Source organism: Apium graveolens, chromosome 4 (assembly GCF_009905375.1).
Source record: "Apium graveolens cultivar Ventura chromosome 4, ASM990537v1, whole genome shotgun sequence".
NCBI classification, from domain to species: domain Eukaryota; kingdom Viridiplantae; phylum Streptophyta; class Magnoliopsida; order Apiales; family Apiaceae; genus Apium; species Apium graveolens.
This window is the reverse complement of record NC_133650.1, coordinates 24,335,330-24,352,932: the sequence shown is the minus strand read 5'-3', so window position 1 is coordinate 24,352,932 and position 17,603 is coordinate 24,335,330.

The window sequence follows — 17,603 nt, the reverse complement described above, 5'->3', positions numbered from 1 at the left end:
CTTTATTCTGAATCTACTCGCTTCATTACTACCCGCAATCAGGCTTTACTTCTACAATTTGTATCTGGCTTTGAACGTCTCGCACTATGCAGATCTATCACAAATAATATTATCCAATGAACTGATAATATATAATTGTCTAGTCTATATATATATATCCCTATCATCTACCCGCCCGATAATAACAGATAAGGATCACATCTCATTCAGATAACATTTAAAAGACATGGGGTTAAATATCAAATTGGTCACTGAAGTGAAAGTGATATATCAATTCCTTCACTGATCTTAACGGGGTATCATTTTGATTACTAAAGTCGTATAATTATCAAATAGATAACTCCAAAAATGTGACGAAAAAATAAATATTATCTTTTGTTAAGTTCTACACATTTTTCTTCAACGCTACTATAATCAAATGAAAAGTTATGAACTCTAGTATTTTAGATAATATATCTAGATTTTAAAACTTTTATTTACTATTTATTTTTAATTAAGTAAGATAAAATAACTATAAAATTTAAAATAAATAGTAAATATTTTTTTTTAAATCTAGATATATTATCTAAAATACTAGAGTTCACAACTTTTCATTTGGTTATAGCAGCGTTGAAGAAAAATGTGTAGAATAACAAATGATAATATTTACTTTATAATCCCATTTTTAGAGTTATCAATTTGATATTTATGTGACTTTAGTGATCAAAATGATACCTCATTAAGATTAGTGAAGGAAGTGATATATGGCCTTCAATTCAGTGACTACTTTGATAAGACATGTTGACTCACACTTCACATAACACATATACATAAGTCTTATAATCATGTTATACATATAACACGTAGTCACATAATTCATGCAGTATATAAGTTGAACAGGATCAAGCTCCCAATTCGTGAGCAGTTAGGAAATGTTCCGCAGTTTCCTGTAGGCGTTGATGTCGCTATAGCTGAGGTAGGAACTACCAATAGGCTAGGCTTTCAACTTTTGATGTACCAGACTTATGTATCTTTATGAATTGTAATAATGGCAAAGAAATGTAAATTTATTCAGAAACCCTCTTGAGGTGTAATGGCTTATAATGTGGAATAAAATGACTTGTTGTTATTTTTGGTATTCATCTCTGAGACTATAACTTGTGGCGTGTGTGTGTATATTGTGGGGTCACAGTACGGAGTAGTTGATTGTTTATTAAGACTGGGTGTTTTTAAGGGAAATGGAACTCGTGACAACCCGGATCCCCGAACCCGGATTTGGGGGTGTTACAGAAATGGTATCAGAGCTAAGCTTTATAAACCTCGGAGATGATGTGACGTTAAAATAATAAGTTCACTAAGATAATAAGGACTCTTTCCAAGTTCATAGTCGGACTACCTAACATAGTACTGACAGTTAAAACCCTTATGGGAACCCGTATAAATAACGTGATAGAAGCGTAGTTCTTTATCGTATATGGTAGCGGGACTCCGAACCCTGAGGTTGAGGATCAACAACGCGATGATGTTTTATTACTTATTAGAGATTAGATTGTGGATCCGATAGAGCGTCCTAACGCGGGACCGAATGATGTTAATATTGAGGATGTAGCGGTTGGGGATGTTGTCCCAAAAGGGATTGTTGCTGAGAAGGATCTCGTGAAGGATCCTAACAAGAATGAAAAAAGGACCACTGAGGAATCGATGACCATGGTTAGGGCGACTACCAGAGGTAGGATTGGCCGGTCACTACAGGAGGTTCGTTCAAGTTCGTACAGATAGTATCCCCTTTAACGCGGCTTACTCATAAGACTGAGAAGTTCAAATGGACAGAGAAACGCGAGAACAGCTTTCAAGAACTGAAGCAAAGGTTGGTGACGGCTCCTATGTTGGCGTTGCCGGATGGAAAAGGAGATTTTGTGATTTGTAGTGACACTTTGCATAAGGAATTAGGGTGCTTCTTATACAGCACAACAAGGTAATCGCGTATGCGTCAAGACAATTTAGGGAATATAAAATTCGATATCCCCACCCATGAGCTTGGGCTCGTGGTAATAGTTTTGCCCTAAAAATTGGAGGCACTACTTGTATGGAGAGAAGTGCGAGATTTACACAAGCCATAAGTGCTCTAGTGCATTTTCACGCAGAAAGAGCTCAACATGCACCAGAGGAGGTGGTTAGAGCTAATCAAGGATTATGATTATGAGATTCTTTATCATCCAGGGAAAGCCAAAATGGTGGCTAATGCCCTTAGTATAAAGGAGAGACTCAAGATGAAAATGTCTTTGGGAGAGTTAATAAGAGATTTTGAGAAAATGGAAATAGAAGTAAAGGTAACCGGAACAGGAACTGAAAAGCTGTTTGAGATCTCAATGCAGCCAGAGTTATTGGAAAAGATTCGATTGTGCCAAGAAAGAGTAATGAATGAAGGCAGGGAGTCAATAATTGGAGAAGAGATCCATACGGAGAGAGATGAGAAAGGGATAATGAGGTACTCCTACCGGATTTGGGTTCCAAACGTTCAAGAGCTTAAAGACGAGATTTTGGATGAAAGCCATAGTTCAAGGTATTCCATTCACCCGGGAAGCACCAAGATGTATAGGGATTTGAAGGAGTATTACTGGTGGCCCAACATGAAGAGGGACGTAGCAGAATGGGTAAGCAAATGTTTGACTTTCCAAAGAGTAATGGCAGAGCACCAGAGACCCAGTGGACTTTTACGACCCCTGGAGATTCCTGAATGGGAACAGATAGCCATGGATTTTGTTGTCGGTTTACCAAGGACGAAAGCCAACCATGATGCCATATGGGTGATTATAGACCGACTGACAAAGTCAGCTCATTTCATTCCTATCAATGAGAGATACACAGTCGATAGACTGGTGGACATTTACCTTAAGGAAACAGTGACACGACATAGAGTCCCAGCGTCCATTGTCTCAGAACGAGACCCCAGGTTCAACTCCAGATTTTGGAGGAGCTTTCAAGAATGTGCGGGGACCAAGTTAAATATGAGTACCGCTTACCATTCCCAGACGGATGGGCAGAGTGAAAGGACCATCCAGACACTAGAGGATATGTTGAGAGTCTGTGTAATAGACTCTAAAGGAAGTTGGGATGATCACTTGCCGTTGATCGAGTTTTCTTATAACAATAGCTTTCATGCTAGCATCGGAATGCCGCCTTATGAGGCCCTGTACGGAACAAGGTGTTGATCTCACTTATACTGGGATGAAGTAGGAGAGCGGAAGATGCTCGGACCCGAAGTGGTCCAAAGGACCAAAGACATAGTGGATCTTATCAGAGGACGGCTGGTAGCAGCCCAAGACAGACAGAAGAAATATGCAGACCTAGCCCGAAAGGAAAAGGAGTATGAAGTAGGGGATTAGTACTACTAAAAGTATCCCCTTGGAAGGGATTAATGAGGTTCGAAAAGAAAGGGAAACTAAGCCCAAGATACATTGGACCTTTTGAGATACTAAGACGGATTGGGAAGTTGGCTTACGAGCTAGCCTTACCCCCGAACCTACAACAAGTTCATAAAGTGTTCCGTGTGTCAATGCTAAGGAAGTATCATCGGGATGCCAGACACATAGTGGAGTACGAGCATGTAGATATGCAACCAGATCTGACTTACGTGGAGAAACCAGTAAAGATTATGGATAAGAAGGAGCAGGCACTTCAGAACAAAGTGATCAAGCTAGTCAGAGTGCTATGGCAGAATCATAATGTGGAAGAATCAACTTGGGAACTAGAGAGCGCAATGCTAGAAAAGTATCCCCATTTGTTTTCTATTTGATTCCGGGACGGAATCCTTTTAAGGAGGGGAGACTGTAATAACCCCAAAATTTTGAACTTTTTTTATAACCCTTATGAATAGTGTTTTTGCTGATATTGCTGAATAAGAAAACTTTTCATGCCACACTATGTAGGGGTTCTTTTATTGTTATTTTGAGATCTTATTAGCACTCTATATGTTACGACCGGTGTCTTCGTGTAATATTATTTGTGGATTTGGTATAATGTTAAAGCCGAATGAAAATATATTCAATGATTGTACGTTTGTGTGAGTGCAAATTTCTGTATTATAAATTTGCTTTATGTAGTATATGATTTTTCAAAGCAAGAGTTTATTTAATTTCTTTATTTTTGATTTATAAGGAATATTCTAAGCCTTGGAAAAATTTTCTTTTAAAAGGTATTTTGTTTACAAATTTTGAAAATGATTTTATAAAGTCTCTAAAAATCCAAGTTATTTTATGGTAAAAAATTTTATAATTTTTGAACTTGTATTTTATTTTATAAAAATAAATCATTATAAATTTTAGTTGTCATATTTAGCAAATTACAAGAAAGTCCTTGCATGCAAACCACCCTTTCATTCTTTTCAAGGACAAAGAGGACAATTCCAACCCCACTAACTCTTATTTTTCTAGCCAATTTCCTTCTTTACCCTTGCATGCAAATTGAACCAAGTTCAAGTGGAAGGATAATCATGTCAATTCCTAATTCCACTCACTTTTGCCAATACAAAAACCATAAACAAGCAAAGACATGATCATTTCACTTCACTCACCACCACACTTTCTCCTCCCTCCCTCCTCCTCCCTCACTCTCGGCCCTCCCTCTCTCACTCTCGGCTTTTAGCCGAAACCCCCCTCCCCATTTTTTTTCTTCATTCCTCAACCACGCTTCTACTCTTTATACAAGTAAATGTTATTTCCCATACCATGATCATTCATATTTCAAAGAGTTTTGAATAGAAAGTTTAAGTTTTGAAGTTGCATGTTAAGGTTCTAGTTGAAACTCAAAGTACAACCTTGATTCTTATGAGTTTAGGGTTGTTTTTGAGAGGACTACAAGGAATGAAGAAGTTCCAAGCCTTGAGAGGGAAACTCTTAATGATTAAATGGCCATTCCCATCCATTTCATTTGGCCATGACCATATGGGAGCCGAATGAATGGTCCTTGAGATCATTCTTGTTGTTTTGCTCAAATTTTGCATATTTATGTGATAATGACTTGAATTTTTGTGGTGAAAATTTGATAAAACTCCTTGCATGCTAAGTGATCATCTAGGTATAGCTCATGCTAGGCTTGTATGTCAATTTTATGGTAGAATATATGTAGAAAATGTGTTGTTTTGGTTTGCAAAACCCGAGGACATGCATGCATGTGGATTTCTCTTAGAATGTTGCAAGATTTTGATCATTTGGAAAGATTTTGTTAGTGAGCCATAATTTCAGTAGGAATAATGTGTTAATATTGATTTATGCTTCTTGTTGCATGGTAATAATTCGTGGTTATCTTTTATAAAATGCATATCTTGCGGTTTCAAAAACTTAATAATTGGTGAGTTGAGAAATGTGATCTCTTTTGTTTTGCCATAATTGTACCTTAGGTAGGGATGATCTCACCCAAGGTTATTTTGAGAATAAGTGAGTTAGTTCAGTAGATTATCATGTATAAGTCTTGGTTTAAGTATTGGGATGTTGGTAGTTGAGTTTGTCAAGTCAAAACCTTGGAGAAATGAGAGTTATAGTTTCTGCAGAAAATCAGTTTAGTACCCTGAGGTTTAGAGTGAGTTTTGACCATGTCATTGATGTGCACTTTGAGGCCCAAGCCACCAGAAGTTAGTATTGGGAGTATATAAAAGGTTTTAGGAGTTGGTTGGAGGTTTGCATGTCTTTTGGTTAGGTGCACTTTGAGTCAAGTAGAATAGGAAGATTTGACCATGTCATGGGTAGGCCCTCATTAGGCCCTATTTGGCCTTAGTTAGAGGGAGTGTCAGAGAAGTTTTTCTAACCATAGTTCATAGGATATGAGTTAGAACCATGTGTCACAAGTTAATTCAAGTCAGGGCATTTTCTGCCCAGAAAAATAGGGGAACCTTGGACTTTTAGCTTAGGCCCAAGAAGGCCCAAGCCAGGCCCTTGAGCCACATCAAGTTTGTGAGATGCCCTTAGGTCAGGAGAGTCTTGTGTAAAAGTTTTGAAGGAAAACTTGTAGTTTAAGAGTGCCTAATGCACTCAAGAAACTATAGTTTTCATTCTAAAATTTGCACCAGTGAGCGCTTTCACTTATCACATAGTTTTAGAACACTTAGAAGTGAGTATTAGGTCGACCACCATAGTTGTAAGATGGTATAAGGTTAGTAGAGCTAAAGGCACAAGTGAGGGTCAATAAGGTTTTGGATAATTTAGGAAAGGCACATCGAGTTAGGAAGCCAAAATTAGAAGATCTTGTCTAGTTTAGCGACCAAGTAACTTAAGATGTGAGTCGAGATCATCCAAGCCTAGTGTTGCATTATGGTAGATATGGTGTTATTTGGTGTTAATATATGATATGTGAATATGTGGCTATGTGTGTACTTTTGTAATTTAAAAGTGAATATAAAATTAAGTGCGTATAGGCCTAAGTGCCATCCGTGTTTAATTTCAAGTTGTAAATAGGTTAAGATGGTAAGAATATATTATAATGAGGATTATTATTATTATGTAGGATCTCGAGATGAGGGAAAACTTGCCATAATGGTCGAGTGAAGCTCCAGTTGCTCCTACCAGTCAGACCAGACCAGCCTTTCTCAAGGCAAGTGATTCAACTTGACCTTCGTATTTACTATAAACAGTTCAAATATATATTGAGGCAATTATCCTGAGTCATTTGATATGTTTTAAATCAAGCGTATCTTTCGTTTATCTTTGAATTATATAGAAATTCCATGAACCCTCGAGTATGTATTGCAAGTAGTTCAAAAGCCTTTTCATGATAGTTAAATGCCATGATAAAATGAAGAGTTGATATATTACTTGATTGATCCTCTTGATTAACATACTGATGATTCCTAAGTATTGATATCTCATCCTGATACTTGAATCCCTATAGAACCTTACCTTGAACCCTGAAAGTCAAAAACTTATCAAAGTGATCCCTCATTGATTGATACCCCTCTTTCTTATCCTAAAGCTTGACAACTCTGATATATCCTGAGCTAAAGAATAATTTCTTCAAACCTTAACACCCATAGTATTCATGAAGCTTATCTTCTTGATGATCCAACACCTGTACCTTGACGAGAAACCATTACTTTAAGCCCAGTTTGGCATTACCCCTTTATATTATCCATTAGTCTCACTAAATTTTCCTGTCCAAGTTCTGACATATGAAAACCTTTTGGTTACCCTAATAGAGTAAAATTTTGTAAATCATGGCCCTGAGATTTAGTACCATATTTCCCGTGTTTCGAGTTGATCTATAATCCCTTAATAAAAATGTTTACTGTTAAAAGAGGTTTTGTTATAATTCGGCATCAATTTTTGAAAAAAATAAAATATGGGTTTTCAGTCCCAAAGGGGGATAAATGTTTTCCTTGAATAGTGGATCTGGACTGAGACGCGAGTCCTTTCCACACTTATATTAGGCTTAAAAGTTTCCTAGGGATTCCCGTTAATGTTCTAGAACCCAGCGAGGTTCGGGATTACTTCGCGGCTGATCACCGGCTGTAATCCGTAGCGTCATAAAATGATTTTGATTAAGACATGATTTTAAAATTTTTTTGATACAAGCAAAATGATGCATCTCACATGGTTTTATCTCTCGTTACCATTGGTTATGTCTTTCCATTATCATTCTTTAATGTATATCTCGATTTATGTTTTGTGTCGTACTGTTAGCACTTGCTGAGCATTTGGCTCACTCCTTGCTTTACCCTGATATTACAGCTAGCAGCTATGGTTAGATTCAAGCAGACTGCCCGTAAGATCTGTGATGTTGATGCTTATGATCGAGCTCATGTAGAATAAGTAATAATAGTTAGTGTGAGGACTCGGTACTTTTAATCAGATGTAATAGTTGGTAGTGTTGGCCTGTTCCAAACCCTAAACTGTAAGATCTTGGAGTTGGTTGTGTATTCTTCTTTTAAAATGTTGTAGTAGTTATATTTAATTTGCTGTTTAAGTTGGGGGCGTGATACTATATGATATATGAGTGTATGTAAAGATCGTCAGAATCCAAATTCAAACACTTTGATTTTTCCCGAATATCCACCAGATACCGAAAGAATTGAGTATAAGGTAACAGGATAAAAATAATTTAAATTCAAGGATTATAAGAGAGGATCATAAAAGGAATATAATGTATTGAGAAAGGTTAAGGAAACCCAAGTAATAAGATCCCGGGTATGATCCCTCAAACGATAAATGAAAACGAAAGTTAAGCGAACCGTATAACAGATCAGCGGTCATTAGCCAAGTAATTAGAAGCTAATCAAAGAGGTTAGTGAGGATGATGTCATCAAACCAATAAGAAGAGGACAAGCATGGAAAGATGACATAGGATTGATGACCTAAGCATGACCAAAGAGAAGTGTGTTGTTGGTTGATTAAGAACCACACAAAAATCACCATGGTTAAAAGGTAAATAATTAAAACAAAAGCCAAAAACAACCAACCAACAAATCATTTCACCAAAACACAAAGTTGACTTCACTTTTCTTCAAGAAAGCTCTCGGCCCTTTTCATATTTCAAGAAAGAAAAATCCAAAATCCAAGATCCAAGCCTTGTTAATTAGTGAGGTAATTATCTAAGACTCCTTATGCATAGATATAGCTATCCTATAAGTTTGAGCTTCAAATTCCTTCACAATCTCTTCCTAAAATTCATGGAAGAAGAGGGTGAATAGTGTTTATCAAGAACTTAAAATTTTGTTCTTGAGTTTTTGTTTAGATTAACCTTGGGTAAGGACTTTCAAGGGTGATTCCAAGCTAATTAGTTACTCCCACTCACAAGGAAGGTAAAATCTCTTAACCTAGCTTTTTTATTGAATGTTAAGAGCTTAATATGAGTATTATAGTTCATAAGAGGCTTGATTGTTGTGTATGTCGAGATTAGTTGCTTTTGTGATGTTTTTGGAGTTGTAAATCTTGGTTATTAGTTAAGGAACTTAAGAATAGAGTTAGTTCATGTTTGAGATTAATATAAATTGGAAAAACTTGAGGTGTTGGGGATGTTGTAGTGATGTATGGATGGAGTTTGGTTATATGGTTGAATTGGGGTTGGTTTATGGTTGATTTGGAGTAGAATAAAAATTGGTAATCGCGTAAACATAGCCGTCGTAATGTCCGATTTACTTTAGACTGTTTTTGTTCTTAACATCAGGACCCGATAACTCACTGTTAGGTTTTGACCATTGCCATGATTAGATAGTTCATGTTACGAGCTTCGTTTTGATATATGATTCGTTTGAATCCGATATACGGTTTAGGAGAAACGGCCGTTTTAAGTAACGATGTTTCGCGAAAGAACCAAGCAGTAGTTGCGTATACCCTTAGTATAGGGACCCAAAGGTGAACATTTTCTAAACCGGGAGTCGATGTTTCCGAGTATAATATATATATATATATTTATTTATTTATATATATATATAGATATAGTTTTCAAAACTATTAATCGAATAAGGTTTATTCGATAACTTTACTTTATTTAATGAATATTATTTTGAATATTCATTCGAGGACTTATGACTCCGCTTATTTTATTAAATGGATATTATTTTGAATATTCATTCCAGGATCTATGACTCCGCTTCTTTTATTAAATAATATTCTGTATTTTATTAAATAATAATGTTTCGATAATCAAACTTATTTTCGATTATTCAAATAAAGATCGTACGTTCGTATAAGTATATCTTTGGTTATTTATTATTAATTTCAAGTATAAGTTTTAAAACTTCTACTTCAATTATTTTTATAAGGATTATCCTTGTGGGAATATTATTTAAATAATAATATTCAGATATTTTCTAATATATCGGGACTGATTTATTTTATTAAATCAGCATTACTCCAAACATTCTTAAAAATGTTTTCGAGTCTTCAAAATGATTTTGAAAGTTAGAGCGGATCCCAAAACTCGTTTTCAAATTTAAGATCTTCCTTTCGAAGGATATTTAAATACTCGCTCAAAAATCTGAGGGATCTGGCTCCGTGATGTATTCTTATATTCGCAACAAGGTTGCTATTTTGATAAAAGAGTTTTTGATTACTTACCCAACACTCGGGAAGTAAAATTCTTGGAATGAGTTTAATCCATTAACAGGCATCTCCTGGGAAATATCGGTGAGCTCTCATTTCCAACTAGATACGACTTCTTGTTGGAGCCGTATCAACAAGTTTCTACTTGGGGAAAGAGGGGACGAGCTTTACGTTTCAGAGTCATGGATTTCATCTCAACTAGGAGTGGCGTAAGTGGTCGAGTGGCGCCGGCCCAGCCTTATTATATTGGCCCAAATGGCCTGAAAGTTCCGCTAAGACGGTCCATTCCTTAGGAGTCCAGGGTTCGGTTGACAAGTAAATCCGACTGTTCTCCTCTACATGTAGAAAATGGTGGGGCTACACTACTGCGACTGATCATCGTAAGTGGTCTTCCTAGCGCGGTAAACTCCCGTAATGAGTTCATCATCCAATTGGATATTTCTGCAACACTACCCAGAGCACTTCGATAGAAATGCTACGGATGGGCGATTGTTGAGTGTTGGCAGGGTCGAGTTTTCAAAATGATGTTTTCATCAAATGAAGTATCTCGTAACTTCATTTCATTTTGATGATATTTCAAAGATTGATTCTATACAAGTTTTGTTGTGTAGCTTCATCTATGGGATGAACTATTTATTCCTTGAACAGTGGTAGTTCAAGTAGTATTCGGAAAAAGATATAAGTATATTGGAGTATCTTGTAACTTCATCTTTTCAACTTGTATCTAGTTAATGATTATCTTATGAATGACAAAGGTTTTCAGAAAAATGTTGAGACAAGGTTAGATATATGAGATCACCTTGCAACGATATTTTTATACAGTTATAAACTAGAACGCTGTGTATATTATACATGTCAGAGGATTTCAAAGATTTTGAAAAGTATATATGTATATATATACTGAATATTTTGCGACTTGGTCGCGTTAAGATATCAACTTGGTTCAATTCTTCTTGACCAAGACTTTCATGAGTGCTATGAGAATGCTCATATATTGTTATTCATTATACATATTATTTCGGTGGGCTTGTTTCTCACCCTTGCTTTCTTCTTTCATCACACAACAACAGATAGACAAGATGAACATGATCAAACTCCCAATTCGTGAGCGGTTAAGAAACGTTCCGCAGTTTCCTGTAGGCGTTGATGTCGCTGTAGCTGAGGTAGAAACTACCAATAGGCTAGGCTTTCAACTTTTGATGTACCAGACTTATGTATCTTTATGAATTGTAATAATGGAAAAGAAATGTAAATTTATTCAAAAATCGTCTTGAGGTGTAATGGCTTATAATGTGGAATAAAATGACTTGTTATTTTTGGTATTCATCTCTGAGACTATAACTTGTTGCGTGTGTGTGTATATTGTGGGGTCACAGTACAGAGTAGTTGATTGTTTATTAAGACTGGGTGTTATTAAGGGAAATGGAACTCGTGATAACCCGGATCCCCGACCCCGGATTTGGGGGTGTTACAATTAAGGTAGAGTTTTTCGAGAGCTTCGTTTTGGTATGTTACACGCTTGAATCAGAGTTCGGTAACGTCCTCGTTCGTGCGTTTGATTCTCAGGAACGTATCATTTTTAGGGTTTTTCTCTGTATTTACTGTATTTTTACTGGTTGTAAATGAATAAACGAATAAAATGAAATAAGAAAATGCTATTTATATTTACGGAATATTGGTTCATTCTGGATCGTTTTGGATCGTTAAATTAGTTGCTTAGCCGCTAAGTAATTGCAATAACGATCCGATTTGATATCAGTTTTAGATAATTATCCCAACCGGGCTTTTTATAAAATACTTTATACGAAAATAATGTAATATTATCCCGTCTTTTGAGAATACGGGTTTTGTTGATTTATCGAAATGATTATCGTATTGAAAATTTTGCGCCGGGCCGCGCACAGGTTAAACCGTAATCCGGATCGAAAAAGTCAAAGCACGGAAAATATCCGGAATTACGAGATTAGGTTAGGAAAGAGTTTTCGGAAGAGTTTTGGGTTGTAAAAACATAAATACGGTTGAAGTCGGACGATTCCCGGCTTTATAAAATAATTTTATAATTATTCAGAAAATAATTAATAATTCATAATTCATTATAAAATCATCTAGCACTCCAAAAATTACCAGAAAAATACCTTAATTATCTATATTTTATTCTGGACATATTAAAATTAACATACTCACATTTTATTATATACAAACATCAAAATAATATTATCAATCATCAGATAATTTATAACACCCTCCAAATCCGGGGTATAGATTTGGGGCATTATTAACAACAATTACCAACTAAACCTGCACAAGCGGAATATAAATATAATAATTACCCCGAACTATCACTACTCAAGATCTTTTAAGGTCTGAGTTGAAAACAAGAACCACATACTGCACTTTATTACAAACCCAAATAAATAAAACCTGTCTCAAGAACTCTCTTTGTTACAAAACTTTATTCTATCTACAATCTCACCACACAACTTTTATTCAAACTACACAAGACTTTTATTCAACCCAACATTACTACTTATCCTGCTACACCTGATCTGGCAATTCAAAACTCTCTTCGGGAATGGGAAGGAACACTCTTGGTATAAGAGGGTCCCGCTGCTTGACTCTCTTCTTGACTATGCGGGTCCTGATGGGTTTCATTCTCTACCTTAACTGTAAAATAATAGGAATAACAATAAAAGGGGATGAGCCAAAATTGCTCAACAAGCCTGCAACAATATATATATAGTATAAGAGAGAAACAATGAACCAATAAGCTGCTGGTTGAAACAACCATCTGATTCTGTATAGGATAGTAATTTGCCAATGCTGGCGAGTACCAAATGAACAAGACTGGAAAAAAGAACCAACATATGCACTATAACCTGCTGATCAGTCAGAATATAGTGCGGATCTATACCCAACTACATAGACCCAACCAACATAAAGAGTACTCAGGCAACTATGGCCTATTAAATAATGGTCTAGGTAAAACCCAGCCCGTATAGTAACCATCCAGTCCAAGGCTTAGCATCCGGAACAATCGGAATGCTTTTGATATATCCCAACACCAGGATATACCAGAGTATATGTAACAAGGGTAAAAAGGATTGAAATATGAACAGGGAATTCAATAAAATGGGTGAAATCAAGAATCGAAATGAAATTGAAACAAGCAATAATAAATGGGTAACAGTGTATATGAATAATGATTATCAAAGGTAACTGATACGATAAAAGGAAATATAAATCACTATTCTGAATTTAGAATAGGGGAAAAACTTGCCTTGCGCGTACTTAACCTGGTTCAACTCACCGTCTTCTGATCCTAGCTTGCTCTGCCTTGCTAACACTGAACCAATCATGGAAATATAGTCGTTTAGATAACTTACGATATACATATATCTTGAATTGATATCACGCAACCTTATCAGTCTACCCATGCGTTTCTATCTGACTCGCATATATACACATACATTTATACAACACATATATTCACATAATCACGTAAAGCACGTAGCACATAAAACACATAATCAATTTTTAGACTTATAATTATTTTTAGAATCGATTCTAGACTCATACCTGCATTAACTAGTCATATCTGATTTTATTATAATTTTTCGGGATTTATTCGACTCAATTATACCCCTATTAGGACCTACGAACTATCAATTATCACCAAACCACTCTTTTTCGGAAGAAATTATAACTTACAACTATTTTTATTGGATTCGTCTAATTTTTCCGAGTCTACGGGTTTTCGTTTCGCTCAAATCGGACTAACGGTTGAATTATTATGAATTAAACAAGATTTAATTAATTAATAATTAATTTATAAATAATTAATTATAATTAAACAATCCTTAATTATATTTTTAAATAATTAATTAATAATTATTGTATTTTAAAATAATTAATCCCTAATTATTAGGAATTATTATTATTTATTACAAATTATTATTACTTATTCGATCAGATCAATTATTTACAAATAATCAATCGATTTAATTAACCGATACGCTACTTATCGAATAACTACGAATTACTCGAATTATAAACCAACTTAACGATTAATCACTCGTATAACTACGAGCTACTCGCAATTCTCGCATAATTATCGAACTATTATATTATTATTGAAACTCATACGATTCGTTAATCAATTAGTTACCGATATTTAATTATACGCTATAAATAATTACCGCAATATTATTCGAATAACTATCGCTCGAATACTAATTCTTATTATCGAATTACTATTCACATTATTAACTAATTATTAGATTATTAATCATATCACTTAATTATTTCTAATTCTTATTTATTAATTAATTACCTAATTATTAATTAATTACCCCATTATTAATTAATTAGATAATTAATAAATAATAAATAATTAAATAAATAAATAAATTCGAATTTATAATTTAATAAAATAATTTAGAAATTAATAATACTATTTTTTAGAATTTAAAACTAATTTTTAATTAATTTTTAGAATTATTAAAAATTGATTTTAATTACTAAAATATAAATAAATAATTAATTACTCAAAAACACAAAATCAGAACAGAGTTTGGGTTCTGAAGGATCAAACCCGGGTCGTTTTCGGGTTGCAAACCGGGTCGACCTCGGGTTAACGGATCACGAAGAACAGCCGTCACCGTCCCAGAATCCGGCGACGGCGACGGTTTCCGGCGAGGCGAAAACACTCGATTCCAGGCTCGTTCTTCTGCGGTTTCGAAGCACAGCAACACAACGACGCTCCCAGCACCTTCCTCCTCCTTCCCTTGTCCTCCTCTCGTCGAAACGTGGCCGGAAACACGAAGAACACGGCGGCGGCGGCATTCTCTGGCGAGCACGAAACGGAAGCCAACAAACACAAACCCGGTGCCAATCGATCCCAAATTCAACGATCTAAACGTCTATGCTAACAGAATCATCAAACAATTAACAGAATTGCAAACCCGAATTCAAGAAATTAAACCCGAAAATACAAATTTCAATTCAATCAATCAAACATAAAAAACAATTACATAATCGAAAACTACAGATCAAAAGCTTCAAAACGAGTACTTACACTAACGATTTGGACTCCGGAATTACGATGAAAATCAACTTTGATCCTCCTGCTCTGTTCTTCACAAACCCTAACCCTAATTCCCTTTCTGATTTTCTTTTTATTTTTCTGATTTTTAATTATGATTAACTGATTTAATTAATAGTAAATCAGGTTTTTATATTTATGAAAATAATACTCCTAAGTAAAATTAAGGGTCTAATTACACTCCTAATAAAAATATTTGGCCCCAATTTTTATAATTTTTGGGTATTAATATTGAATTTTTAAATATCCAATAAATACAACATAAATGCTAAAAATTCCCAAAAATTGTGAATATTACAAAAATACAAAGAAAAATGATATATGATAATTTCATGATCATATAAAAATAAAAATGAAATTTTTGTGGGGTTTTTGGTACCCGAAGGGGTCCGGAAAAAGTCGTTTTTCGCGAAAAAGGTCAATTTGCAAAACGTCTAGGGGTTCAGAATAGCGATACAGTATAGGGCATTTTTAAATAAAATAGGGCCAATGATTTCGTTTGAAATACGGGCTTTTAAAACATAGTTTTGAGTTGTACGGGTTTTGATATAAAATATATAACTGACGATAAAATGCTCAATAAATATCCAAAACACGTTTGGATCAAAACAACCAACACATAACACATAGCAGTTAGGGTTTAATGACTTAACACATTTAATCACATAATAATACACATAATTTATCATTATTATAATATAATACAAACGTAATTTCTCGGTCGTTACATTCTCCCCCCCCCCTTAACAGGATTCTGTCCTCAGAATCACACTATGCAAATAACTGAGGATACTTTTCTAACATTTCACTCTCAAGCTCCCAGGTTGATTCTTCAACCACTGGGTTTCTCCACAAGACTCTCACTAATGACACAGACTTATTTCTTAATACCCTCTCTTGCCGATCTAGAATCCTTATCGGCTGCTCTACATACGACAAATCTGCCTGAAGTTCTACTGGTTCATACTCTATTACATGCCTTGTATCAGGATTGTACTTCTTAAGCATAGATACATGAAATACGTTGTGAATGTGCTGCATATGGGGTGGTAAAGCTAACTCGTACGCAACCTTCACAATTTTCTTCAAAATTTCAAATGGTGCAACATATCGTGGCTTCAATTTCCCTTTATTGCCGAATCTGGTCAATCCTTTCCATGGCGATATTTTAAGCAATACGTGTTCTCCTTCCTGATAGTCCATATTCTTCCTTGCTTGGTCTGCATATTTGCTTTGCCTGTTTTGCGCTGCCTCGATTCGTTTTCGAATAAGTTCAATCTTTTCTTTTGTCTGCCGAATTAATTCTGGACCCAAAATCTTGCGTTCTCCAACTTCATCCCAATGCACGGGTGATCTGCATTTTTCTCCCATATAGTGCTTCATACGGTGGTATTCCAATACTGGTGTGATAGCTGTTATTATAAGAAAATTCCACTAGGGGTAAATGTTCATCCGAACTGCCTTCAAAATCGATCGCACAAACTCGTAGCATGTCTTCAATCGTTTGGATTGTCCTTTCTCTTTGACCATCGGTTTGCGGATGACAGGCTGTACTCATGTTCAACTTCGTTCCTAGACATTCTTCGAATTGTCTCCAAAATCTTGAATTGAAACGAGGATCTCGATCCGATACAATCGATACTGGTACTCCATGACGCATCACAATTTCTTTAAGATATAAGTGTACTAACTTGTCCAGTGAAAATCTTTTATTAATTGGAAGAAAATGTGCTGATTTCATCAATCGATCAATAATAACCCAAATTGCATCGTGATTTGCTTTCGTCCTTGGAAGTCCCACTACGAAATCCATCTCCAGATGTTCCCATTTCCATTCTGGAATGTCTAATGGTTGCAATAACCCACTCGGACGTTGATGTTCTGCTTTAACTCGCTGGCATGTGTAGCATTTACTCACCCATTCTGCTATTTCCTTCTTCATATTCGGCCACCAAAAGTTTTCCTTCAAATCGCGATACATTTTCGTGCTTCCTGGATGAATGGAATACTTCGAATTGTGCGCATCTCGCATAATTTCTTCTTTTAATTCTGCCACATTAGGGATCCAGATTCTTGACGCAAAACGTAAAATTCCTTCATTATCTTTATGAGTTGTAATCTCTTCTCCCGTTAAGTCGTCGTCTTGACTCATCACTTTATCTTGACAACGACGAATCTTTTCTAGCAACCCTGATTGGAAAGTCATAGCGTAGATAGTTCCTGCAGATTCATGGGGAATACGAATCTCGATTTCCAATTTGTCGAATTCCTTAACCAATTCTTCGCATGAAGTTAACCGATTCAATCTTTCTTTTCTACTCAACGCATCCGCTACAACATTTGATTTTCCTGGATGATAACTGATTGTAACATCATAATCTTTAATTAATTCCAGCCATCGACATTGTCGCATGTTCAGTTCCTTTTGCGTGAAGATATACTTCAGACTTTTATGATCCGTGTAGATTTCGCATTTTTCACCGTACAAATAA